Raw genomic sequence first — 26,649 nt, 5'->3', positions numbered from 1 at the left:
GGTAAGGAAAAATTAGTTGGTAGGGAAAAATATGATTTTAATGATGGTCTGAAAGACTTAATGCCTATGTGTATATATGTTTTCCTACTATCTGTGGCATCAATGAATATACAAATAAAATATTTAAATTGCTTAATACAACAAAAATGCCTATGTTTGAATATACTGAATATTCTTGTCAATAGCACATTTAGCCTTGAGGAAGGATAAAATCTATGTCTTATTCTTAAAATAGCTTTTTAGTAGCTGAAGAGATCCCAAATTATATGGACTAAATATAATTTTTAATTGGAAGTATATTTAAATAGAAAATCTTTCTTAATAAAGGAAACTTTATACCAAGCAAGACTGGGCTTATAAAAATTACTATATTCTCTTGTGACCTATTTATACCATTTTTAATAAAAGGTTACATGAATATATTGACTCAAATAGTATATAATTAGAGGCTATTCTCTACAGGGACATATTTGATCTTTAAAATTGCCAAGTTAAAATTCCACTATAAAGAATACTAATACTTTGAAATAAATTTAAAATACTTAGTTTTGGATATTACTACATACTGATTTTTTAAAAAAATTTACCTTGGTTCTAAAAGAGAGATGGTGGAAATGTCTGTGCCGAGGGTAATTTGAGACACAACCACAAAGCCTGGGAAGTGGACCCCTTATGAAGGCTTCTCTATCACCACTGCCCTCTCCTTTTACCCATCTTAATCCACTGCGGTCAGAACACTGATGTTAACAGAGGGTCAAAGCTGACATTTCATACTGCCTGAGTACCTCTGCCATAGGATAAGTAACAGCTAAATCACAGAGAGGAATTCCAATTCTCCCATAAAATATCTTCATGAAGCCCAAAAATGTTATGGAGGAACTCTTATTTGAGTGTTAGGACCAATATCAATTTTGCTGAGACTGGGAAATGAGGTTATTAGTCCAATTATAAAGGGTATAAAGGAAATGCCTGGTAGACAGCATTTGACTAAACTCTTAACACTAATCTCTCAATGCAAATCATTAAATAGTTCCATTATCCCTATCTTTTGCAAACTTGCTTATCCAAAAAGAACCTTAGTTATATAATTTTTTAAAAAAGATTTATTTATTTATTTAAATAGACAGAGTTAGAGAGGCAGAGAGAGAGAGAGAGAGTCTTCCATCCACTGGTTCATTCCCAGATGGCTGCAATAGCCAAAGCTGCACTGATTCGAAATCTGGAGCCAGGAGCTTCTTCTGGGTCTCCCATGTGGGTGCAGGGGCCCAAGAACTTGGGCCATCTTTTACTGGTTTCCCAGGCCATAGCAGTGAGCTAGATCAGAAGTGCAGCAGCCGGGACTCAAACTGATGCCCATATGGGATGCCGGCGCCTGCAGGTAATGGCTTTACCTACTAAGCCACGGTGTCGGCCCGCTAGCTATATAATTTTAATGTATCATTCTTCACTTCATATAAAAACAAAAAACATACATAAGCCTTTGAAATAGTTGATGGTACCCTGTTCTGATTAAAGAGCAGGTACATTTTAAACTCAATCTCCTTGTTAAAAATTTTAAGCTGGGGTCTGTGTTACGGCAGTTGGTTAAATTGCCCCTTTGGACGCCAGCATCCAATATTGAAGTCTACATCGCTCTGCTTGCAATCCACCTAATGCACCTGGAAAGGCCATAGATGACCTGAGTAGTTGGCCCCTGCACCCTTGTAGGAAACCCAGATGGAATTCCTATCTCCTGGCTTCAGCCTGATCCACAGGCATTTAGATAGTTAAAGCAGATGAAAATCCTCTCTTCTCTGCCTTTCAAGTTAATACACACATAAGTAAATTCTTTAAAAAAAAAAAAAAGTCTAGTCTGAGTAAGCTAACCTTAGGATACAAAAATAACTTGCTACTGAGTTATTTGGCAAGTATGATATAAATATTTATTTATTTTTTTTATTTAAAACAGATAAACAGGGGCCAGCGGCATGGCGCAGCAGGTTAACGCCCTGGCCTGAAGTGTCGGCACCCCATATGGGCGTCTGTTCAAGACCCGGCTGCTCCACTTCCCATCCAGCTCTCTGCTATGGCCTGGGAAAGCAGTAGAAGATGGCCCAAGTCCTTGGGCCCCTGCACCTACGTGAGAGACGCAGAGGAAGCTCCTGGCTCCTAGCTTCGGATCAGCGCAGCTCCGGCCATTGTGGCCAATTGGGGAGTGAACCATCGGAAGGAAGACCTCCCTCCCTCTCTCTCTCTCTCTCTCTCTGTAACTCTTTCAAATAAATAAATAAATCTTAAAAAAAAAAAAACAGATAAACAAGAAAACATATCTCCTTAGTAAAAGCCATTCAAACATACTTAGAAAACTTAGAAAACTCTCCAAGAATGAATTTTAAACTCAGTTTTAGTACATATCAGAACTGAAAAAAAAAAAAAAAAGTAGTCACTGGATCTTATTCAGAGACACACTTGAATCTGTGATATGGAAAATAAATTCATTCATTCATCAATAGTAAGGCAATTTTGAAGGGAAAATGTGAAAAGAACTCTTTCTTGATGCTTTTTATTTCTTGTTTAATAAACTTCTTTGAAAATAAATTTTCTGTTATTTTGTCATATATGAATGCCATGAAATAAGGACTATTTCAATGTGGCTTTCCTTTCACCATACTATTAGTGTATATCTGCACATAAAGCTAACTCTGGGCATACATGGCATCACCAAAACACTTCATTTTTCTCCTTTCACTATTCTTGACCTTAGATTCTCATTAGGAAATCTTACTAGAATAAAATACTACACTAGAAATAGTTGGGTTGATTGTTTTAACTTCTGGGCATTATGGCAGGTTATAATCTTACTTGACAAAGACAAGATTCTCATCACAGTTGTTTAAACAAGATAAAACATCAGAGAGAAGAGAAGAAAATGGTGGTTGTACTACTGAGTTCCAGGGACTACGCGCACCAAGTGCAAACAACCACAGGTTGTACTCGAAATTGCTGAGGTCAACCCTCAGCTCAAACACCTTGCAGGTTTCCAAAAATAGCTAAGTTTACCTTGGAATACCAGATACCAGCTAAGCTAACAAACAAATGCTGAATATACTTGGGTTTTGGGTTTTTTGTTTGTTTGTTTGTTTGTTTTTAACAGCATAGGTAATTAGCTAAGAACACAGACTCTGGAGCCAGGCATGAAATTTACCAACGTACATTCTTTACTATTACTTAACTTTCCTGTGCCCTAATTTCCCTATCTATAAAACAATAAGATGGAATGTGATCATAAGACAAAATTAGTTATTACTTTTATGTAAACTGCTAAGAAAACTATCTGGAACGTAGTATTTCACATTATACATATTAGCTTTCTATTATCAGTTTGTAGAGGGAACCATCCTAAGGCAGGTTTTGACTATATATTTTATGCAAAGTTACTTTCAGATCTAGCAGTACACGTGCTGAAGGAGAGGGGTGGGCAAGAGAGAGGAAGTCTTGCTGCTCTTCATGTTCACATTAGCCACGGCACCCTGTAGAACAACATTCTTTTGCCTGAAGAGCATTAGCGACTTCAGGAACAAAGAAATTTTTCAGAAAAGACAGTAGAAAAGTAAGAGGAGAAATAAATTGTAGAGAGGAGAAGGGAGGGAAACAGAAAGGATTCAGGGCTCAGCATTTTTGACAGTACTACGGAACTTCCCAAGAATGAGGAAGTCCTTCTCTTCTCTGGGATGCAATTAAGAGTTGAAAACAGAGCAGAGAAGATCATTTAATGTAGGCCATCCATGATCCGCAAAGCCCTAGATGACTATGGGTGTATTAGAAGCCAGACATGTTGGAAAGATGCTCACTTCACGCTGGTCTGATAAACGGCTCAGTCACCTTGAATTATGGTAAATTCTCCTTGCTTTATAAAACACACATCCAAATTGTTCATTTGTTCTCTTTCACACATGTGATGTTACTAAGATTCTAGGAAGAGATGTTATGATAGATAAGAAAATATAGAGCAAAATGGACATTAAAGACTATGGTTAAATAATGACTGTAAGAGACACATATAACTAAATGATGAAGACACAGAAACTCTGACCAGACCAATCAGAAGTACTGAGATTTAATTAGTAATAAAAATTTTCTATTGCAGAAAAAGCCCCAGCATCTGAGCTTTAATGCTGAATTCTACCAAGCATTTAAGAACTAATACCAATCCTTCCAAAACTCTTCCAAAAAGTTAAGAGGAAGAAATACTTTCAAATTCATTTTACAAGGCCTGCTTAACCCCAATTCCAAAGGTAGACAAGGTCACTATAAGAATGCGTAATTATAGACCAATATACCCAATAAACATAAATGTAAAAATATTTTAGCAAAATACAAGTAAACCAAGTTTAACATCATAAAAGGATTGTTCACTGTGATCAAATAAGATTAACCTTTGGAATGCAAGGATGGTTCAACACACACAAAGGAATATATATGTTACACTGCATTAAAAGAATGAAGGCCAAACCATATGATCATCTCAAATGCAGATAAAGCATTCAGCTAAATTTGACATCTTTTCATGATAAAAGCTCTCAACCTTTTAGATATACTAAGAATGTATCTCAAGATAATAAAGACCCTTTGTCTGAGTCCACAGTCTGTTTCCGTAACAGAATACCTGACACTAGGTGATTTATTTTGGCTCTCAGTTCTGGAGACTCAGAAGTCTAAGAATGTGAGTCTGGCATCTTCTTGACATCTGGTGTTGCTTCAACTCACGGCAGAAAGTGAAAGGGCAAATGAGTACATGGGGAAGAGGCAAATCATGAAGGCAACTCACTTTATAATAACTATTCCTCATGATAACTAAATCAATTCCTCAAGAATTAACCCAGTCCCAGAGTAAGGCACCAATCCATTCATGAGGGTTCCGCTTCCTGGATCCAAATACCTCCCACAAGGCCCCACCTCCCAACCTCCCAAGATTTTAAGGTTGCAATATCTGAACATTTGGAGGACACATGCAAATCACAACACTATATATGACAAGCCCACAGGTAACATTAAATTCAACAGTGGAAAGTTGAAAGCTTTCCCTCCAAGGTCACCAATTAAGACGAGTGACTAATCTCACTTCTATTCAACATGGTACTGAAAGACATAGCCACAGCAAATAAATAATGAAAAAAAATATATAGTGAAACCAGAAAGGAAGAAGTTAAATTGGTCTTTGCAGACAACAGGATCTTTTACCTAGAAAACCCTAAGACTTACCAAAAACTTCTAGGACTAATAAATGAATTCACTAAAGTTGTAGCATATAAAAGTCAATATACAAACACACCAACAACACACTATCCAAAAAAGAAATCAAGAAAACAATTACATTTAAAACTACAAAAAATATAATAATACTTAGGAATAAATTAAGCCAGAAAGGTACAAAGAAGGCAAAAGATCTATAAAGATCTATACACTGAAGTCTATGAAACACTGACCAAAGAAATAGAAGTCAAGCGTTATTTTATGTCAGCATTATGTGCTGAGAAACGTATTGTTGGGTAAGTGTATCATGTAAATATCATGGAGTGTAATTCTACAAATCTGGATGGTATAGCCTATTACAGACCTAGGTTATACGGTACAGCCACTGCTGTGCATGTAGCCTGTTGCTGATAGAAATGCCATCACATGGCACACGACTATACATGGAAAGTTATTTCCTATTCATGGATTGGAAGAATATTGTTAAAATGTCCATACTCTGCAACACAATCTACAGAAATGATGCAATCCCTGTAAAATTGCCAATGTCATTTTTTACAAAATAGAAAAAAATATTCTAAAATTCGTATAGGATGACAAAAGACCCCAAAAAGCCATAGCAATCTTTAGAAAACAGAACAAAGCAGGAGGCATCAGGCTATCTGATTTGAAATTTTACTACAAAAATAGAGTAAAACAGCATGAAACTAGTATAAAAACAGATGCAAAAACCAATGAAACAGAATAGAGATTCTAGAAATAAATCCATGCATTTATGGTCAACTGATTTTTGACAAGGATACATGGGGAAAGATAGTTTCTTCTGTAAATAATGCTGGGGAAACTGGATGTACCTTTACAGTAGAATAAAGTTTGACCCTCAGGTCACATCATATACAAAAATCAACTCAAAATGCATTAAAAACTTAAACATAAGTTCTGAAGCAGTAAAACTGCTAAAGGAAAAGAGGGAAAGCTTTGCAGCCTTGGGAAGGGTTTCTTGGATACAACATCAAAAACACAGACAACAAAAACAGATAGGTAGGATTACATCAAACTAAGAAGCATCTGCACAGCAAAGACAACAATCAAGAAATGATGATACAGCCTATGAAGTGGGGGAAAATATTGCAAACCATGTATTTGATAAGGCGTTAATACTAAAAATACTTATGGAACTCAGCACAATTCAAAAGCAAGAGAACTAACCCAATTTAAAAACAGGCTATGGTGTGAAAGCATTCCCCCCAGTTGTATGTGATAGAAACGTACTTCTCAAATACCAGAGATCTGAGCTGCCCTTCCCATCACGGGCCCAGAGTTTTAGAAAGGCAGAAGTTTCGGGACAGGCTCAAGCCACTCTCCAAGGACGCACTACTATGGACTCGCTATTTTGATTCTCTACTCTTCACACTGTGCTTCAGGTGTGGCTCAAATGGCGCCAAGCGTGGCCTAAGCCACCACTCGGGAGGGCACAAACCATAAACTTTTGCAGTGTACAAGGCAGTGTTAATTCTGCAGGCCTGCAGGATGCAAGGTGAGGCATGGCTTCTTCCACCTATATTTTAAAGATATCCCAAGTGGCCTAAGAGCCCAGGCTGTGATTTGCTGCAGGGGTAGAGTCTACAGAGACCCCTGCGGTCATGAGACTCTAACCTAAGAGAGCTGAAGCATGGGCCGCACTTGGCAAAGATGGAGGGATAGGGCTGTCTGAGGCTTTCAGGGCCCAAATCCCACAAGAGTGTGCACCGGAATCAGGACATGGAATACTATTTCAGAGCTTGGAGGTGGAATGTGGCTTGTGGCTTATTATTCCTTCCTTCTTGCTTCTGTCTCCCTTTTCAAATGAGGATATCTGTCTCCCTTTTCAAATGAGGATATCTCAGGTTCCACCACCATACTTCAGAAGTTGGTGACTTATTTTAATTTCACAGGCCCAAAGTTAGAGAAAATTTGCTCCTGAGTCTCTTCCATACCTGATTCGAATGGAACTCTAGACTTTGGATTTTTCAGCTGGCACTGCAACAAGACTCTAGGGCTACTGGGATAGAATGAATGCATTTTACATACAAGAAGGATATTAATTTTGGGGGTTAGGAGCAGAATGCTACGGTTTCAATATGTTTCTGAAAAGTTCATGTGTTAGGAACTTTATTCGCAGATTCATGTCAGTAGTATTTAGAAGCAGAGACCCTGGGAGGTGATTAGGATTAGATGAGGTCAGAAGATGGGGTCCTCAGCATGGTATCAGTGGCTTTATAAAAAGAGGAAGACAAATCCAAGCTAGCACATTTGCTGTTCTACCATGTGATGCTCCCTACCACGTTATGATGCAGCAAAGGGGCCTGGATGGAGTGCCACACTTTTAGACTTTGGAAATTCCACTATGTGAGCTAAATAAACTGCCATTCTGTATGAATAGCCTCGTCTCAGACATCTTGTTAGAGCAACAGAAAATGGACTAAGACAGGACTTAAGCAAACATTTCTCAACAGAAAACTTACAGATGGTCGATGGGTACTTGAAAACATTGTCCAACATCACTAATCATCAAGGAAGCACAAATCAAAAGTACAAGGAGATATCTTCTCACTCCAGAGACAACAACTGCTATTATCATGGAGACAAAAAATAACAAGTGTTGACAAGGATGTGAAGAAAAGGGAACCCTTGTACATTATGAGTGGGAGTGTAAATTAGCATAGCCTTTGCAGAAAACTGTAAGGAGGTTCTTGAAAAAGTTAAAAACGATGATATATAATTCAGCAATGCCACTACTGGGTATACATCCAAAGGAAATACGATCAGTATGTCAAAGAGATACCTGAATTCCCATGTTCAGTATAGCACTATTCACTACAGCTAAGCCAAGGAAACAATCTAACTGTAGAACAACAGATGAATGGGTTAAAAAAAACATGGTACCTACACACAATGGAATACTTTTAAGCTTTGAAAAACGAGAAGAAAAATCCCACCATTTCCAACAACTTGGATGAAACTGGAGTATATTATGTTAAAATAAGCCAGGGACATAAAAGACAAGTAAGAAATCATCTGTGGATCTACAGTTGGATTGTAAACAAACAAACAAACAAACAAAAAAGAGTGGAAATCATAGAAAAGCAAGTAAAATGGTAGTTACTAGAGGCTACAGGGTGAGTGTCTGGGGAGATATTGTTCAAAGGGTACAAAGTTTCAGTGAGACAGAAAAAGTTCAAGACTTCCTGTCCATTATGGTGACTTCCTGTCCATTATGGTGACTTCCTGTCCATTATGGTGACTCCAGTTAATATCAATTTATTGTGTATTGAAAATTGCTGACAGTAAATTTTAATTGTTCATGACACAAAAAATAATTATATGAGGTAATTGATATATTAAGTAGCTTACTTCAACTATTCCATAATATATACATATTTCAAAATATTATGCACCATAAATACAAAATTTTTACTTGTAAATTAAAATAATTTAAAAAATAATAGCTATAAGAGGGCAAAATGTGTAGAGGAACCTACAAAACTACCTGTGGGCTCTAGGACAAGCAAGCTATGATATCCTTGGACTGGCTAAATTATTGAAGTTTAATATTTCAGACATGAAATAACATGAATGTATTAACAATAATCTTGGGTTGGGGAAGACCTTCCTATATAGACAAGAAACTTTAAAGAACAAGGTCAGATAATTTTTTCACAGCAGTAAAAACAGAGAAAAATATAATATTGGGGTAGAGATGTCTACTGCTATCCCTATCAAGCACTTCTTTCTACTTCCTGTGTCCATGAACACAGGGCTATAGCCAAAGGATAGTGAGCTAAAAACCAATATGGCCCACTGAAATTCCGTAACATTTAACTGCTGGTAAGAGGATCATCCAGAGCTCTTTTGCCCTACGTCAGTATCTGATGTCCTACATACAACGTGATGGAGTCTCTCCATCAGCCTGGTTCTTTGAGTGAGACTAACCCTGTTTCCCCCTAACCTGGAGTAGCCAAGCAAGCAAGAAACCTTTCACGTTTCACAGCACAGCCTCCAATTCTGACTAATACGATTAAATCCCAAATTGAAAACTGGCTATCTTGGGGAGCTGGGTGAACATTTTGGGAGATTTTTGCTGTATACAACACATATTTCTACATTTTTTTGTCACTTTTGTAATTAGAAGTTAAAAGTTAAAAAAAATATATAACAAAATGCTAACATCCAAGAACAAATATGAGGACAACTTCCTCCAGACTTGCATTACCAGATTTGGAGAACTATTTTTCATTTAGGTTACTCATGTGTCTCTAAAAATATAGCCCACAGGGAAGTGGGCATTTGGCCTAGTGGTAAAGTTGCTGGTCGGGCTGCCAGCCTGCACCCTATATTGGAGTGCCTGGGTTTGAGTTCTAGCTCTGCTCCCTACTGATTCCAGCTTCCTGCCAATACACACTCAGGTGATAGCTCAAGTAGTTAGATTTCTGGCCCCATATGGGAGACCAGGGTTGAGTTCTAGGCTTTTGGCTTTGGCCTGGCCCAGCTGTAGCCATTGTGGACATCTGATGAGTGAACTAGTAAATGGAAGCTCTATGTCTCTCAAAAACAAATAAAAAACCCCAAAACACAGAGAAGGCATTTTCTTCTTCCTGAATGGTTTCCAGTAGAGCTGCATTGGATATATCACCAATATTTAGGCCCCAGAGACAATTATCTCTATAGAATACATAGAATTAGAATGGGGTACAGAGAATAATGTTAAAATACCAAAACAGGGGCTGGCGCTGTGGCACAGCGGGTTAACGCCCTGGCCTGAAGTGCCGGCATCCCATATGGGCGCTGGTTCTAGTCCTGGCTGCTCCACTTCCTATCCAACTCTCTGCTATGGCCTGGGAAAGCAGTAGAAGACAGCTCAAGTCCTTGGGCCCCTACACCCACATGGGAGACCTGGAAGAAGCTCCTGGCTCCTAGCTTCGGATCGGCACAGCTCTGGCCGTTGCAGCCAATTGGGGAGTGAACATTGGATGGAAGACCCCTCTCTCTCTGCCTCTCCTCTCTGTGCAACTCTTACTTTCAAATAAATAAATAAATCTTTAAAAAAATACCAAAACAAACAAACAAAAACATGTTTCCCTAAACAAGATTTTTTAAAAAGATTTATTTATTTGAAAAGTTACAGAGAGAGGGAGAGAGAGAGAGGAGAGAGAGATCTTCCAGCTGCAGTATACTCCCCAGAGGGCTGCAATGGCCAGGACCAGGCTGAAGCCAGGAGCTTCATCTGTGTCTCCCAAATGGATGTCACGGGCCTAAGTTCTTGGGCCACCTCCCATTGCTTTCCCAGGCCATCAGCAGAGACCCGAATCACATGGGGAGCAGCCAGGACATGAACTGGAGCCCACATGGGGTGCTGGTATTATAGGCAATGGCTTTACCCACTAGGCCACAATGCTGGTTCCATAACTAAGTATTTGCATAAGGAAAATAAGTTCACATAAAAGTATCCAAAAGACTGGCGGTCAAAATTACTATCTTGTGAAGTCAAAAGCTCTACAACAATCCTATGAGTGTGCTTTTTCTTGACAGAATGAGAGAAGCTGAATTCAAGCATACGGATTCCATGCAAATAGTTCAAGGGCTGCTTAGGAGGGGCCCAAGAGACTAGAGGGTAAGGTTCCAGGAAAACTCTCACGTTCCTCCATCAAAGCCTTCACTTCAAACCAAAGAGCTCCAGTTTTAGTTTCTTCCACTACTATGTAACATGAGATTTTCGCCCACAGAAATGACCTGGAACTAAAAGACAGTTAGAAAATCCCTTATTTAAAATTTTAATTGTAGGAAGACACAGACATAAACTATTAAACCCCACGAAGAGAAGTTAGCACGTTAAGGTGCTTGTCTTTTGAATACTAAGAGGTTAATATCTAGGAAAGGTCTCCAATTACACATCATTGTACAAGTTCAAATAGGCACGCACCATACATGATACAATTATGTCCAAGACAATACATGATACAATTATGTCCAAGATCTGTTCGCAGTGCAACAATACACACATGTGAGCCAACCTCATTTAACAGAAGAGTTTTTCCAGCAAGTTCGTCATGAGGCAGAGGTCTGTAGGTTTTATGGCCTAGTTCATAGCATGGAGACAGAGAGAAGGGTTACTGTGAAGTCAGCCAGAGTTAAACTAACGACAGACACTGAGGGGATGAGGCTGGGTAACTGGTGATGTTTGCTGGACTGTCCTGTGGTTCAGACAGGAAGGAGCTAACTAAGAGCAACAGTTAACCAAGTTTCACAATAATAGGAATGTCTCACTGTAGAAAGCTTCATAGAACAGAGGAGAAACTCTTACGGAATAAAACAGCATGGTTATTATGCTGTTTCACAGGGAAGGGAACTACTTAATACATATCCTGTCCCATGGGCAGAACAGTAGATTCAGTTATTAGTTATCCTAAAAGCCGACAAGTGAAAAAATCATTACCAGAGCTAGTTACACCAAGCTCCCTTTTCACCTTGGACCTTACGTTTTCAGGGAGCATGTGGACAGAATGGAGAACTAGAGGGAGGCAACTAGGAAAATATGAAATCCAGAAACCACATCTACAGAAAAGTTGAAAGGACTAGAGTTCGCTTGCTGCCTGAAAGAATTTAGGAGTTCAATCATAGCACGATTCAAAGAAGTGGTAGAATCCTACAAGATAAAGATGATCTTTTCTGCTGTAACCACGGTACGCTTTCAGAGAACTGGCTTTGTCTTTATACCTTTTTGGTGGCTTCAACAATAATCTACACCTAACAGCTGCTTTATTTTTTCTTAATTCCTCTCGAACCTCAAATGTAATCTTCCTAAGAGTCGGAGAACTCAAAAGGCTTCCATAGCCTTGGAAACTCATGACTGGAGCATAGGGAGATTACTGATGCCATTAACAGGAGTGTCAATTTGTAAAGTCAACAACAGAAGTCACTGTGCACTTACTCCTCATGTGGGATCTCTGTCCTTAATGTGCTGTACATTGAGATTTAATGCTATAATGAGTACTCAAACAGTATATTTCACTTTGTGTTTCTATGGGGGTGCAAACTGTTGAAATCTTTACTTAATGCATACTAAACTGATCTTCTGTAAAAAAAAAAAAAGAAATTATCAATTCCCAACTTGACTCTCACTGGGATTAAACATGACAATAGGTCTGATCTGATTTCATCATCATTTAAAAAATCATCTATTATTTTTCACTTTATGCTTCTGTGTGGGAGCAAACTGTTGAAATCTTTACTTAATGTATGCTAAACTGATCTTCTGTATATAAAGAGAATCGAAAATGAATCTTGATGTGAATGGAAGGGGAGAGGGAGTGGGAAAGGGGAGGGTTGCGGGTGGGAGGGACGTTATGGGGGAGAAGCCATTGTAATCCATAAGCCATACTTTGGAAATTTATATTCATTAAATAAAAGTTTAAAAAAATGTAATCTTCCGAATGAACTGTTTTTTAGAGCATTTCTAGGTTTACAGCAATACTAAGCAAAAGGCACAAGGGACGCATATACCCCCGGCCCAATACATGCCCACAGCCTATGTCTCATGAACATCACCCACCAGAGTGGTACACTCGGTATAAATGATGCATTTACATTAATACATTTTTGTCACCAGATCCCGTAGTTTAATTTACAAAAACACTCACTCTTTGCATTAAACATTCTATGGGGTTGGACAAACTAAAAGCAACATATACCATTATAGTATCATACAGAACAGTGTCACAGCACGAAGAATCCTCTGTGCTATGCCTATTCCCACCACTGGCAACCTTTCTTCACTGCTGTTTTCCATAGCTTTGCCTTTTCCAGAATGTCATATAGGTGGAATCATACCATAAAGGCCTTTTCACTGGCTACTTTCACTTAGTATCACTGTATCTTTTCATGCCTTAATAGCTTACTGCTTTTTAGCACTGAACAACATTCCATTATCTGGATGAATGTAACCATTTTTAACATTTTTATTTATCTATTTTCCTTTGAGAGAGAGTGCTACGGTTTGCTGATTCACTCCCCAAATGCCCACAAGGGCTAGGGTTAGGTTGGATTGGAAGCTGGCAGTTAAGATTTCAACCCAGGTATTCCATGTGGGTGTCAGTGATACAATTACTTGAGCCATCACCTGCTACCTCCCAGGAAGCCTATTAGCAGGAAGATGGAATCAGTAATGGAACTGGGACTGAAACTCTAATCCTGCAATATGGGATGTGGGCCAAATACCCACGCTGAATGAAACAATTTTTAAAGTAGGGTTCCACTTAGTGGAGTTTTTTTTTTTTTTTTTTTTTTGTAAATGGAACTCACCAGCATGTTTTTTAAAAACATAATAGTACCTACCTATTTGACTAATATATTCATATGGCTCAAACATAAGGCATAAAATGGTATATAAGGAAAAAGTCACCATGCAATCCCATCTGCTAAGTTTCCATCCCTGCACACACAAACTGGTAACACCTCTTCATTAGTTTGTTTATCCTCCCATGGACTTTTTTTTGGTATAAAAAGCCAACATAAATAATGTATATGCATATATAGATTACACACACATACCCCTTTGAGTTTTTCCATTAATGGCTTACTCTACAAATGATTCTATACTTTTCCTTTTTGTTAGTAATATATATATGTACATATATTAATATTTTTCTTCATATAAATACATAAGTGTATCCTCATTATTTTTATAGCTGCAACAATTGTATTACCACAATTTATGCAACTGGTCTTCTAAAAATGAACACTCGGGTTTAGGGAAAGTTTAAATTATAACCAGGAAATTATTTGTTTATAAAGGACCCACAACATCTCAAATAAGAGTTAAATAATCTCCTATGGCTAACCTAATGCTAACAAAGTCACTATGCTAATTTGGGCATTTAAAATAATAGTCTTAAGTCTGAATGGACAAATGCTATTTCTAAAAAAAAAAAATCTAAGCATATTAGTAACAAATCCACAAGGTCCCACCTGGATTTTAAATTTACTGGGGATAATACCACTCACATGACTCATTCACATGATGTATCAGGGAAACTGTCAGGCATACTGGTTTGCTCATGGTTGCCACAGGGATTTTTATTTTGATTCATAACATGTGAAAGCATTATTGGACAGCATAAAGAGAATAATTATTAAGTGGCCCTTAAAATCTTCACTTTCCCCTTGGAAACATGGTAAATTGGTATATGACATTCTTGCCAGACACCAGCTATGAACAATGACTCCTTTCTCATTACTGAAGATAATTTGAGTCTTTGCCCATGTATATATAAAGGTTTAACAATCACAAGTGATGTTTATTCACCTAGTAGAATAAAATAAATTCTGCTTATAATTCATAAATTCATGTTACTAAAACAATCACTCACATAAGACTACCAAGTATTAAGTTTGATTCTCTTTTATTCTAGCAGGAAATTCTTATAAATTTCCTGCAATGACTTAAACAATGAATATTTATTATCTATACTCTCTAAGGGTGAGAATTTAATATAAATGCTAGGAATCTTTGTACAATAAAACTAATGAGGAAAACTGAGACAGGTGAAAATAATCTACACCACTTCCAATCATCATTAGTGCCTCTACTGGTAATATTTCAACTCTCGGATAAGAAATAGTTAAAGCAATACTTTAAAAGTACTTCTAATTAAAGAGAGATAAAAATGATTCTAGTAAATGGAGAATGTTTATATTTAGACATAACAAAATATTTCATGATCATTTTTTGTATCCTAGAAATGTAAAATTTAAGCCCGTATTTAAATTCATTTTTTTAAAGATCTATTTATTTTTTGAAAGGCAGAATTAGAGAGGCACAGGCAGAGACAGAGAGAGAGCTGTTCCATCTGCTGGTTCATTCCCCAAATGGCCGCAATGGCCAGGGCTGTGCTGATCTGACGCCAGGAGTCAAGAGCTTCTTCCTCTTCTTAAAAGAACACCAGTCATTGGATTCAGGGCCCACCCTACTCCAGTATTTCCCCAACTTCATTATCTATGCCAAAATTCTTTCCAAGTAAGGTTACTTTTGAGGTTTTGGGCAGACATGAACTTTTGGGAGACACTGCTCAACCCATTACACTGACCATGCAAGAGGAAAAAAGGTAAAAAAATATTTGACAGTTACACTTGTCAGTGTAAAATGTCAGGTTCAAGTGTTCCAGAACGTAGTAACTTCTTAAAAAGTATGTAATGCCGGATAAACCAGTTCACGCCGGAGCTGAGGGAAGGAAGCGACGCCGTCCGATCTGGCCGCTCTGCGGGAGTCTGAGGAACAACTCGCACCAGGTGGCCGCCGTTCCGTCGTCATGGGTAAAGGAGACCCCAACGAGCCGAGGGGCAAAATGTCCTCCTATGCCTTCTTCGTGCAGACGTGCCGGGAAGAGCACAAGAAGAAACACCCTGACTCTTCGATCAATTTCGCAGAATTCTCTAAGAAATGCTCGGAGAGATGGAAGACCATGTCTGCAAAGGAAAAGTCCAAGTTTGAAGATATGGCAAAAAGCGATAAAGCTTGTTATGACAGGGAGATGAAAAATTACGTTCCTCCCAAGGGTGCTAAGAAGGGAAAGAAAAAGGATCCCAATGCTCCTAAAAGACCACCATCTGCCTTCTTTCTGTTTTGCTCTGAACATCGCCCAAAGATCAGAAGTGAACACTCTGGCCTGTCCATTGGGGACACTGCAAAAAAATTGGGTGAGATGTGGTCTGAACAGTCAGCCAAAGATGAACAACCATATGAACAGAAAGCAGCTAAGCTAAAGGAGAAATATGAAAAGGATATTGCTGCATACCGTGCCAAGGGCAAAAGTGAAGCGGGAAAGAAGGGCCCTGCTAGGCCCACAGGCTCAAAGAAGAAGAATGAACCTGAAGATGAGGAGGAAGAAGAGGAAGAGGAAGAAGATGAAGATGATGAGGAAGAGGATGAAGATGAAGAATAAATAGCTATCCTGTAATGATGAGTGTGGAGTGTACGTGTGTGCTCAGGCAGTTGTTTTGCTAAGAATGTGAATTCAAGTGCAGCTCAATATTAGCTTCAGTATAAAAAACTGTACAGATTTTTGTATAGCTGATAAGATTCTTTGTAGAGAAAATACTTTTTTTTTTAAATGCAGGTTGTAGCTTTTTGAGGGGCTACTACATACAGTTAGATTTTAAAGCTTCTGATGTTGAATGTTCCTAAATATTTAATGGTTTCTTTAATTTCTTGACTTGTGTATGGTAGCACAGCAAAGTTGTAGGAATTAGTATCATTAGTAAATTTGGATTTTTTTTTAGGATGTTGCATTCTGTGTTTTTTTAAAAAAATTTTTGTAATAAAATTATGTATGTTAAAAAAAAAGTATGTAATGCCATCAGTTAAGAGTACAAATCTTCATTTTCACAAGGATCTGAGATGATTTAACGGAACATCTTCAAAGTGCCAAACAGTTATGGTATATTGAGCTATATAAATTTTAAAAAATGTATGGATTTCTACTTTTATTTTCACTTAATTTTCCATTTCCATGAACTTTCTGAAATACCCTAATGGTTCTTCAAAGTTTGGCCCATTGGTTTTTAAAAAAATCAATCAAGGATGACTGTTCCATCCTTTTCTGCTCGCCCAGCAGACCCCAAGGGAATTAAGGGTAAAGTTGGTGCTCTCTTTGATGAGCTTTCAGTGAGAAACTGTGGTTTTTATTAAGTATGATTGGTCTTTCCTCCCAGAAAGAACACAAATATAGCCATAATCATTAAAATGAAAGACTGGCAATTCCATCACCTAAGGATTCCCAACATCAAAGGTCCCTAAAACACAGTCTGAAATCAATGATAAAAATTAATTGGCAAAACAGAGATTAAATATGAATTGTATCTTTACTTACTTTACTATTTACCAAATACTGTTTCAGTGATAGATAATTATAAAGTTATCAACTAAGACTCAGTTTGAAATTTGGGCTTAATCACTATTTTCGAGGATGCAGAAGTATTTCTTTGGGTTTTTGGATTTAAAAAAACATATGCCATAACTTTCATGGTTTTTAGTCTGTTTTTATACAGCCTATTATCTATTTGGTTTGTGTGCTTCATAAAATGTCTGATAGATGTTATACCTTCTTCAAAAACACAATTCTTTAGTGAATGATTTCTATAATATGCTTGCTACAAATATGGCCTATTCCCATGCCTTTTCTCAATAGTGGCTTAAATAATGCAAGTACAAATGCCACTTCCTTAAATATCTGATGGGTCCTTAACACTCTGGCATGTGGTAGCTTTGTCCCCAAGCCTTTTTTTTTCTGGCCTGTCAGCTGTGAGAAACAGTTTTCTACCAATTACTGTCACAATATGAATAAATTCAAAACTGAAAATATAAGCACTGAATATTTTCAGTAAATTTATCCCCAAACTACATTAAAATAAGGATTTAGCATTTAAACAAGGAATTGAGCAAGTAATAGGAAGAAGCATCACATTGTACTTTGTCTTCTATAAATAAAAACACAATATAAGAAGCTAAGCTAAAAAGCAGTCATGCAAAGAAGAGATATGGGCAAATGACAGCAAGCATATGAAATGAGGTAAAAAAAAGTTATAGCTGCACATAAAGCATCAATTAAGAAATACAGCCTCACACAGTATTACAGAATTGCTGGATTTCTCCCCTTTTCGGGTGATTAATTATGATCTAATAATAAATACTTTTAAAATGATTTACTTAACAGTTATCTCTTTAACCAACACTAATGAGTTTCTTTTCATATGTGGCTTTAAACAAATAAACGTCAAACAAGCAGCTGGTTCCTAACATGATTTTGGTTTGAAAGGTGTTAAGAAACACGCCACAAAAATTAGTAATGTTTTTAGGTTATCACTTCTAATACTCCAAATAAACAAGATACAATTGGCTCTCAGTCTACACTGGTCTGCGCCCGGTGGGTGGGATCCAATAAAAGTTGTATGTATACAATTATGATCAATAAACACACAGTTTGAGTTGACAACACACATATAAGCCCAACGGTCTGGTCAGAACACTGCTCTTCTAGTCTGAATCACAACCAGTTTTATTTATTTATTTGTTTTTTTTTTATTTTTATTTTTTTTATTTTTTGACAGGCAGAGTGGACAGTGAGAGAGAGAGACAGAGAGAAAGGTCTTCCTTTGCCGTTGGTTCACCCTCCAATGGCCGCCGCTGCAGCCGGCGCACCGCGCTGATCCGATGGCAGGAGCCAGGAGCCAGGTGCTTTTCCTGGTCTCCCATGGGGTGCAGGGCCCAAGCACTTGGGCCATCCTCCACTGCACTTGGGCCAGAGCAGAGAGCTGGCCTGGAAGAGGGGCAACCGGGACAGAATCCGGCGCCCCGACTGGGACTAGAACCCGGTATGCTGGCGCCGCAAGGCGGAGGATTAGCCTAGTGAGCCGCGGCGCCGGCTGAATCACAACCAGTTTTGACACCAGGTCCAGGACACATACTTTTAAACTCCTTTTTCAAAATAAGCATTAAGTTGCCTTTTATGGACTGTGACTCCATCTTCTCCAATTTCTTTTTTTGTACTTTATTCTTGAAGAGCCACCCATGTTACAGCCTGCAGTTTCACAAACTTCCAGAGCTGGGAAACTTGGGCCTGAAAGTCATAGTTTATGTCATCACTGATCTCTAAGACTCCCTGCTCTCCTCTTCTCACACATATAATCAGCCACCAGGTCAGGCTGTCTGCATTTTCTATGGCTCAGCTACCACCGTTCAGTGCAGACCTGCACTACGCGCCTGGATCAATGCGGTACCAATCACCTCCCACATGATCACCTGTAGGCCAAACCACAATGTCAGAACAATCTCCCCGAAACACCCCTTTAATTATGTCAGAACTCTTTCAGAACTATACAACAGCTTTATCTGTAGAAGCATTTCCCAAACCATGTTTTTAAAGAATACCAGAGTTTCACAGGGTTTTAACATGTTTTACTTTTAAGGGGAGGCGGGTAGAAGGCAAATTTTGTTGCCACTGCAAGGTTAACAGAAAAAGTAGTTTATTTATAGCAAGATGTCTTAGTCTATAATATGCTAAATACATGTATCCAAGGGTAGGAAGTATGCATTTCTCAAGTTTATTTCATTGCAGAACTGTTTCTCTCATGACACTTTATACTCTTTGAAAAATGTTCAGTTTTTCAAAACCACAAATTCTGGGTTTTCTCATTATGACTCTCTAAAGTCTGACCTTGAACTATTTCCAAACTTAATGATCACTAACCTTGTGTGAACTTCCACCTGCAATAGATTCTGAGCAAGCTGTATGCACATATGACTCTGTTCCTTTCCTATCTACAAAACCCGTCCACCCTCCACAGCCAAGCTCAAGTTCCGTTTCCTCCACAAAACCTTCCCTGCCAAGCCGAGTGCATATTCATCTCTTCCTCCTCTGATCTGCACCACTCACAATTCGTCTAAAGCTTCAGGTGTCACTCAGCCTGTGCCTAAACACAAAACTTCGGGAGACTTAGCTTTGAAATTTGGTTCTGCTGGAGGTCTCTTCCCCCTTATTGAAGGAAATGGCATATCTTTTCTATGTGCCCCCCTTAGTGTTTAAAACTTTGCAATTAACAAGGCCTCAAAAATATGTGCCAAACAGGTGAAAAAAATGTGTAGGGTGATGGGTGCTGCCTGCCCCTCCAGATTCAGACTCTTCCTGTCTGCCCCCCGCTCCTTGTTCCTCTGGCTTCCAGTGGGGTTCAGTTACCAGAGATCATCAACAAGAGACTGGAGGGCAGGAGAGGGTGAGGGGAGAGAATGTATTTTGCTGGCTCCCTTGCTGTGAGGTTCAAGACTTGACTCTATCCCTTGGCCTAGAGTTACAGTAGTCTCCAAGTCCCAGACACCACTGCTTCCCCCTGCCTTTGCAGCCTTGACAATGGTAGAGACATCCTGGTAGCAGCCTTCCAGGGCTGCAGCTGGGACCTCTTGCACCCTGTGGTTTCCCTTGCAGACCCCATCCATACCTTTGCAAAGTCCTTTTATGAAACTCCCTTCAAATCACCTAATTTGAATGTGCCATCTGTTTCTTGCATGAATCCTAACTGATGCAGATGGCAGATAGAAATCATTTGGCTGTTTTCAAAAAGTTATTATTTTTAAGATTTTGTTTAATCCTTTAAAAAATTCATTTTTATTTATTTGAAAGGCAAAGCAACAGAGTTACTTTTCATCTGCTTGTTTACTCCTCAAATGCCTACAACAGCCAAGGTTTGGCCAGGCCCAAGACAGAAGCCAGGAACTCCATCCAGGTCTCCCACCTAGGTGACAGAAATGCAAGTACTTGAGTCATCATCTGCTGCTCCCAGGGTACACATTAGCAGGAAGCTGGATGTGATCCCAGGCAGTCAGATATGGGACGCTGGCATCTCAAGTGGTGGCTTAATCTGCTCACCACAATGCCCACTGGTTATTAATTTCATAACACTAAAAATAGGCTATGGATCTGAGAATCTACAATGAAGTACAGGCTGTGGCCCACAATGAGTGCTGGATTATAAACTACTAGGGAAGAAAGCACGACATATCCCTCTTTGTCTTCACCCCTGTGCATGGAAAAGTCCCATGCACACTGTAATAAACATTCACCTAACTGAATTTAACAGTTTACAGCAGAGGCAGCACTCACCAAATATGCACAAGCTCTCCTGCATTTTCCAGCCTCCCCAGCAATTAGGTGAGGGTCAAGTGCTTGGCTTCTGGCCAGTGGAATGTGAAGAAGTGATGTAGGCCTTTTATAGGCCTGCCCTTAACATCATTTCAAGTGAGCCTCAACTCAACTCTCATCTTCCCTTGTCAACCTTGAAGACTTTTTTGAAGCGTCAGGCAGGTAATTAGACATGAGCAACTGGGAGGAGGGGAGGGACAAGATCCTCCTCCAGAGGTGAACCAAGGACGCTGCTCTCCATCTGGGGCCATCCGAGAGTATCCACTTTGCAGATTAACTTGCAGTTAAAATATCCTGATAAAACAGGAGCTTGGCCAAGCCAGAAAAGTCTAGTTTTATAGCCACATGTGCAGAGTGTCCAAAGGTATGCAACTCCCAGATGTCAATCACAAATACCAAACATGAGCGTCATGGCCACATTAATGCCCAAAATACTTTAGGGATAAAAACCCAGGTTCTCTCAACTGGACAGTTCCTCCTTTGGAATGTACTTTAATAAACTTTGCTTTATTATCCCTACAGGGGGTGATGTTTTCTCTCAACTGGCCCTTTCCTCCCTTGAAACATCCTTTAATAAACTTTTAATAAACCCCCTACTTTTGGCTCTCTGAAGTGTAATTCATTACTCTATTGCAAAAAAGAATTTAGGCAAGCCAGCCACCACCGGTGACACAAGTGATGGCAATATATGATAAATGACAGCTGCCTGATTCAAGAAACATACTTTTTTGTTAAACCACAAAATTCAAAGGCTTTATTTATGATTTACCTAATACAGAGTCTAAGTATCTTCTATTTATAACAATTTTGCATTTGGAACAATATAATTGATTTTGATGTTTATTTAGATATCATAGCTTTCTTAGGATTTTTTTTTTTTGTTATTTCAAGATAAAGGGTAAGCAAATGATCTAGATGAATGAAAACATCTAACTTAACATTAATTCACTGACAAACAAGGAAAAAGAACTAAAGACATTTTTGTTTGTTTGTTTAGCATTAGAGAAGCCAAAAACTAAGATATTATAAAATGGAGAGAGAATGAGCTGAGGAATGCTTCCTCCAGGATGAGGTCCCAGGTGCAGGCCATGGCTTGCTCCTCTGGGTGTAAGCAGAGGAGAAAAGGGAGCTGTTCTGCGTTGAAGACACAGGGTGCAAAGATTGGTTTTACCAGGAGTTTGAACCATTTCTAGATGCACTCAGCATTTTTCCTTTATGCTTTAGTTCCTGCTTGCCTATATTTGTTTTATATGCAGTTTAAAAGTCCCTTTTCCAGAAAAAAAAAAAAGATAAAAGAGTTGTTTTGCTGTCAGTCATTAAAAATACACTGTATCTTCTCATGCAGTGCCTTAAGCTTTTGAGATGTTTATGGTCCAAATGTTTTAGCCCTTTGTGAATATTTAACACTCATATTTAGACTATGGAATATAACCAAAACGGAATATATTACCTACACACATTTACCTATCTTAAAAAAACATATGCATACATGAATTCACATATCAAAGCAGAAAGCCAGCCACTTTGTGTTGTTTGAGAGTTAATTTCATCTCTTTTGAGATGGTTTTACTTATTTGAGGAACTATTCTTGTCTTTGTGTTGCTTTCACAGTTTGAACATGCTGATTGGTTGAATTGTTTTTAAAGGCCTTAGGCAATTATTATATATATAATGTATCAAAATATATGGTGTGTTTATGATTATGTGGGAAGACATGTGGTCTCCTATCTTGCTGACATCACATATCTTGCGGCTATGGTTACAGATATTTTTGTGCACTTGCCCTTTTAAAATACTAGTCAGAGCACTCCTTTGAGCCAATTTTCCACCTCCTCCTCATCAGGGTTATTAACAGGTATATTGTCAGCTTTGATTTTTTTTTTCTTTTTAAATCTTTCCATTCCTCTTGAATCATAAACATTTACCTGTATTTTTCTGCAGAGTTTTTTTTGAAGATTCTTTTTTTCTAATGTCTAGGTTAGAGTCTGCATCTAACTCCCAATAGTATTGCCTTCCTTGACTATAATAAACTCTAGAATTATTTAGTAATTTCTCTCACCTTAGTACTTTACCAATCAGTTTTCTCTCTGATAGTCAGAATTAGGCCACCAGCAATAGATGTCTAACTCTCCTTCTAATAAAACAAATCAGAATTTTAGTTATTGACTTATCAAATGAAATAGGTGTGAGGGCGCACTTTTTTCCTTACAGAATTTTTAAAAATATCTTTGTTTTACAGACTTATTTACTTATTTATTTGAAAGGTAGAGTGATGGGGGTTGGGGGAAGATAATGAGAGATAAGGAGAGAAAGAAGCTCCACGTGCTGGTCAGAACCAAATGACCACAAGAGCCAGGAGGGCTGGATCAGACCAAAGACAACAGCCAAGAACTCCATCCATGTCTCCCAAGTAGGTAGCAGGAACCCAAGCACGTGGGCAATCAATTTCTACCTCCCAGGTACATTAGCAGGAAATTGGATTTGGAAGCAGAGGAACTGGTATTCAAACAAGGCACTCTGACATAAGATGTAGGCATCCCAAGTGGTGGCTCAAAAACCTGAACCATAATGCCCACCACCTTGTAGAATTAAATATAAAAATATCCCCTCCTGTTTGTCTACTTTCTTCCTGTTTCTTTTTTGTAAGAAATCATAATTCCTTCTAAGTGGTTTTCTTAGTGAAGTTTTGATTTATCCTTGCTCTGATTCTTAAAAACATATTCAAAAAATACATTTTGCAAGAAATACTTCTAGCAAGAAGAGTTTAAGTTATTATAGCTGGGGCTGGTGCTATGGTATAGTGGGCCAGGCCTCAGCCTGCAGTGCCAGCACACCATATGGGCGTGACTTCTAGTTCCAGCTGCTTCTCTTCTGACCCAGCTCTCTGCTCGTGGCATGGGAAATCAGTGGAGGACGGACCGGGGCACCTGGGCCCCTGCATCTGCATGGCTCCTGGGTCCTGGCTTCAGATCCGCCCAGCTCCGGCCATTGAGGCCAATTGGGGACCAGACTAGGGGATGGAGGACCTTTCTCTCTGTAACTGTACCCCTTAAATAAATAAATAAAAATCTGTAAAAAAAAATTATTATAGCCAGAACAACATGAATTACTGCTGAACAAATACTGAAATAAATATGTATAATTTTGTGATACTTCCACAAGGAAAGTATACAAAGTAGTTCTATACTTACTAATTACAGGTCATATTAAAGGAAAATATAAATAATTATACGATCAAAGTTAAATCTATACCACAAACAGGTATTATTTGGAATAGCAAAGCATTTATACAATGAGAGATAATATATAATAAATCTGCTACTGGAAGTGATGCTTTTAATATTTACCATACTATTATACAACCTTAATTATGTATTGGCATAAACATATGGCATAAAGAGTTCTGTAACACTGCCTTAATATAGTATAATAATACAAGAAACCCCTATACAGACTCAATAGAATTATCTATGTGGGAACATAATAGCTATCTGATGGTTGTTGAGGAGTAAAGAAATTGCCATATATATCAATGACTCACATCAGTTGAAGTGTTGATAAGCACAATGGATTTTTTTTAAGTTTTAAAAAATTTTAATTAGTTTTTAATGGATTCAATGTGATTTGTAGATACAATTCTAAGAACATAATGATATTCCCTTTTTCTATCCCACCCCTCCTCTCTCCTTATCCCTTTATTTTTAGTTTTTGAGATAATGTATTTTAAAATTATATTACAGTAAAAAGGCTTACTACTTCACCGAATGAGAAGATATCAAGTAAGAAGCAATAGGAGCCTAGTTTAGTGGGAATATAGACAATGGCAATAAATAATAATTGAATGGAAAAATGACCATTTCACCCATATACAGTCAATTTTAAAGTAATCACATATCATTAAAACTACAGTAGTATAACATTCTTAGCCACTGGTTTGACAAATGTATAAAACAATTTTACAAAACTATATTTGCAGCAATACTGATACACACAGATATTTCTTTTCTTTTTCTTTTTTGTTTGTTTCTAAAATTTTAGCTCCCACATATAAGGCAGGACACATGGTATTTGTCTTTCTGGGTCTGGCTTATTTTACTCACCATGATGTCCTCCTGTTGCTTCAATTTTGGTGCAAATGGTAGAATTTCATTTTTTTTTTTTTTTTGACAGGCAGAGTTAGAGAGAGAAAGAGAGAGAGAGAGAGAGAGAGAGAGAGAGAGAAAGGTCTTCTTTTTCCGTTGGTTCATCCCCTAAATGGACGCTATGGCCCACGCACTGTGCCGATCCAAAGCCAGGAGCCTAGTGGTTCCTGCTGGTCTCCCATGCAGGTGCAGGGGCCCAAGCACTTGGGCCATCCTCCACTGCCTTCCCGGGCCACAGCAGAGAGCTGGACTGGAAGAGGAGCAAGCGGGACAGAATCCGTATAGTTGAATAATATTACATTGAGGCACAATGGATATTACCAAGGGGTCTACACAAAACTAAGTTTCAAACAACAGACAAAAGAATTAACCAGAACAGATGATGGTGATATGGCAGGGGAGCCAAGGAAAGGAGCTAAGGAGCTATAGAGATGTTATACCTATGGCACATAACTAGACTAACTAGTGAAGAAATCAATGTTTAGTAGATTCAGGGAATATTAATGTTCAAATTTAAAATGATAAGATTATATTATGTAAACTAATCTTTGGTATAGGAGATCTCATCAGTTATCTGGGGAATTAGAAGCAATCTTCAAATTTATGCTTGTATTTTAAAAATGGAGGGAGGGAGAAAGGGAGGGAGAGAAAGAATAAGGAAGGAAGGAAGCAGATATAAATAATTGCTAAACTATGTAAATATCATATAATGTCTCTTGTGATTTTAGATTTTTAATACAATAGGTTAAAAACACTTTGCATTTAACAAAAAAAAAAAAAAACTAAGAAAACAGCTGAGGCAAAACGAAACAGAAAACAAAACCAATGGTCTTAAACACCAAAGAACTAAATTAGGGAGTTTTTCATCTCAAAAAAGAAAAGCAGTCTATATTAAATAGTAAGATTCGATAAAAGGATCCAAGAGCTGAGCTCTGCTCTTGACAGCAGAGCTTGAAACAGTTCTCCCAAAGCCTCAGTTTCTAAGCCAGGCCATGAATCTCTAACAAATAGTAGAAAAGTAGTATATATTCTGATCGCATTAAAGTGGTCAGAGTGAATAACCTAGGGAATGGAAAAATGGGAATAAGAGAGTCAAGTAAAATTGGCTGCTCTATATAATGCAACCCCAGACTTAAAAGAGTTGATAAGATTCCCTCTTTGTCATGCATTCCACCTTATACCCTCAAACTGTATTTGTCAGAAGTCCTAGAATTAACCAATATGCTTTCCATGGCTATCTATCAAAGACAGCAAGACATATTATCTAAAATTTCTATATATGCCATATTATCATGCCCAGCTCCAAAGATCGTCACGCTCAATTCTACAGTAAAAATCTGAACTAACAACTGTTCTTCGCTGTTGTGAAGACTGAATACTCTTTGAGACTCTCTATGCAGGCTCTCTGTCATCAAGGGCTTAATCAACATCAATTTTTTCCTTTTCTCTAGAGTTCAGCTGCTAATGCAGACTACTTCCAGGATCACCCAGGCTCTTGCTGGGTCACTATAGTTCCCACTTGTCATGAAGAACAAAGAAAGGCAGAAATC

General features: G+C 38.2%; 1 protein-coding gene and 1 pseudogene across 3 annotated transcripts in view; one reads left to right on the top strand and one right to left on the bottom strand.

Annotated features, from left to right (window-relative positions):
* Positions 1–26,649, bottom strand: part of NDUFAF2 (NADH:ubiquinone oxidoreductase complex assembly factor 2) — a 271,984-nt gene that overhangs the window by 182,023 nt on the left and 63,312 nt on the right. The gene's annotated exons all lie outside the window — the stretch shown is intronic.
* LOC138845204 (high mobility group protein B2 pseudogene) lies at positions 12,871–16,609 on the top strand (annotated as a pseudogene).

Source organism: Oryctolagus cuniculus, chromosome 14 (genome assembly GCF_964237555.1).
Source record: "Oryctolagus cuniculus chromosome 14, mOryCun1.1, whole genome shotgun sequence".
Lineage (NCBI taxonomy): Eukaryota > Metazoa > Chordata > Mammalia > Lagomorpha > Leporidae > Oryctolagus > Oryctolagus cuniculus.
The sequence above is the reverse complement of the archived record's forward strand: the minus strand, read 5'-3'. Positions and strand labels throughout refer to the sequence as shown.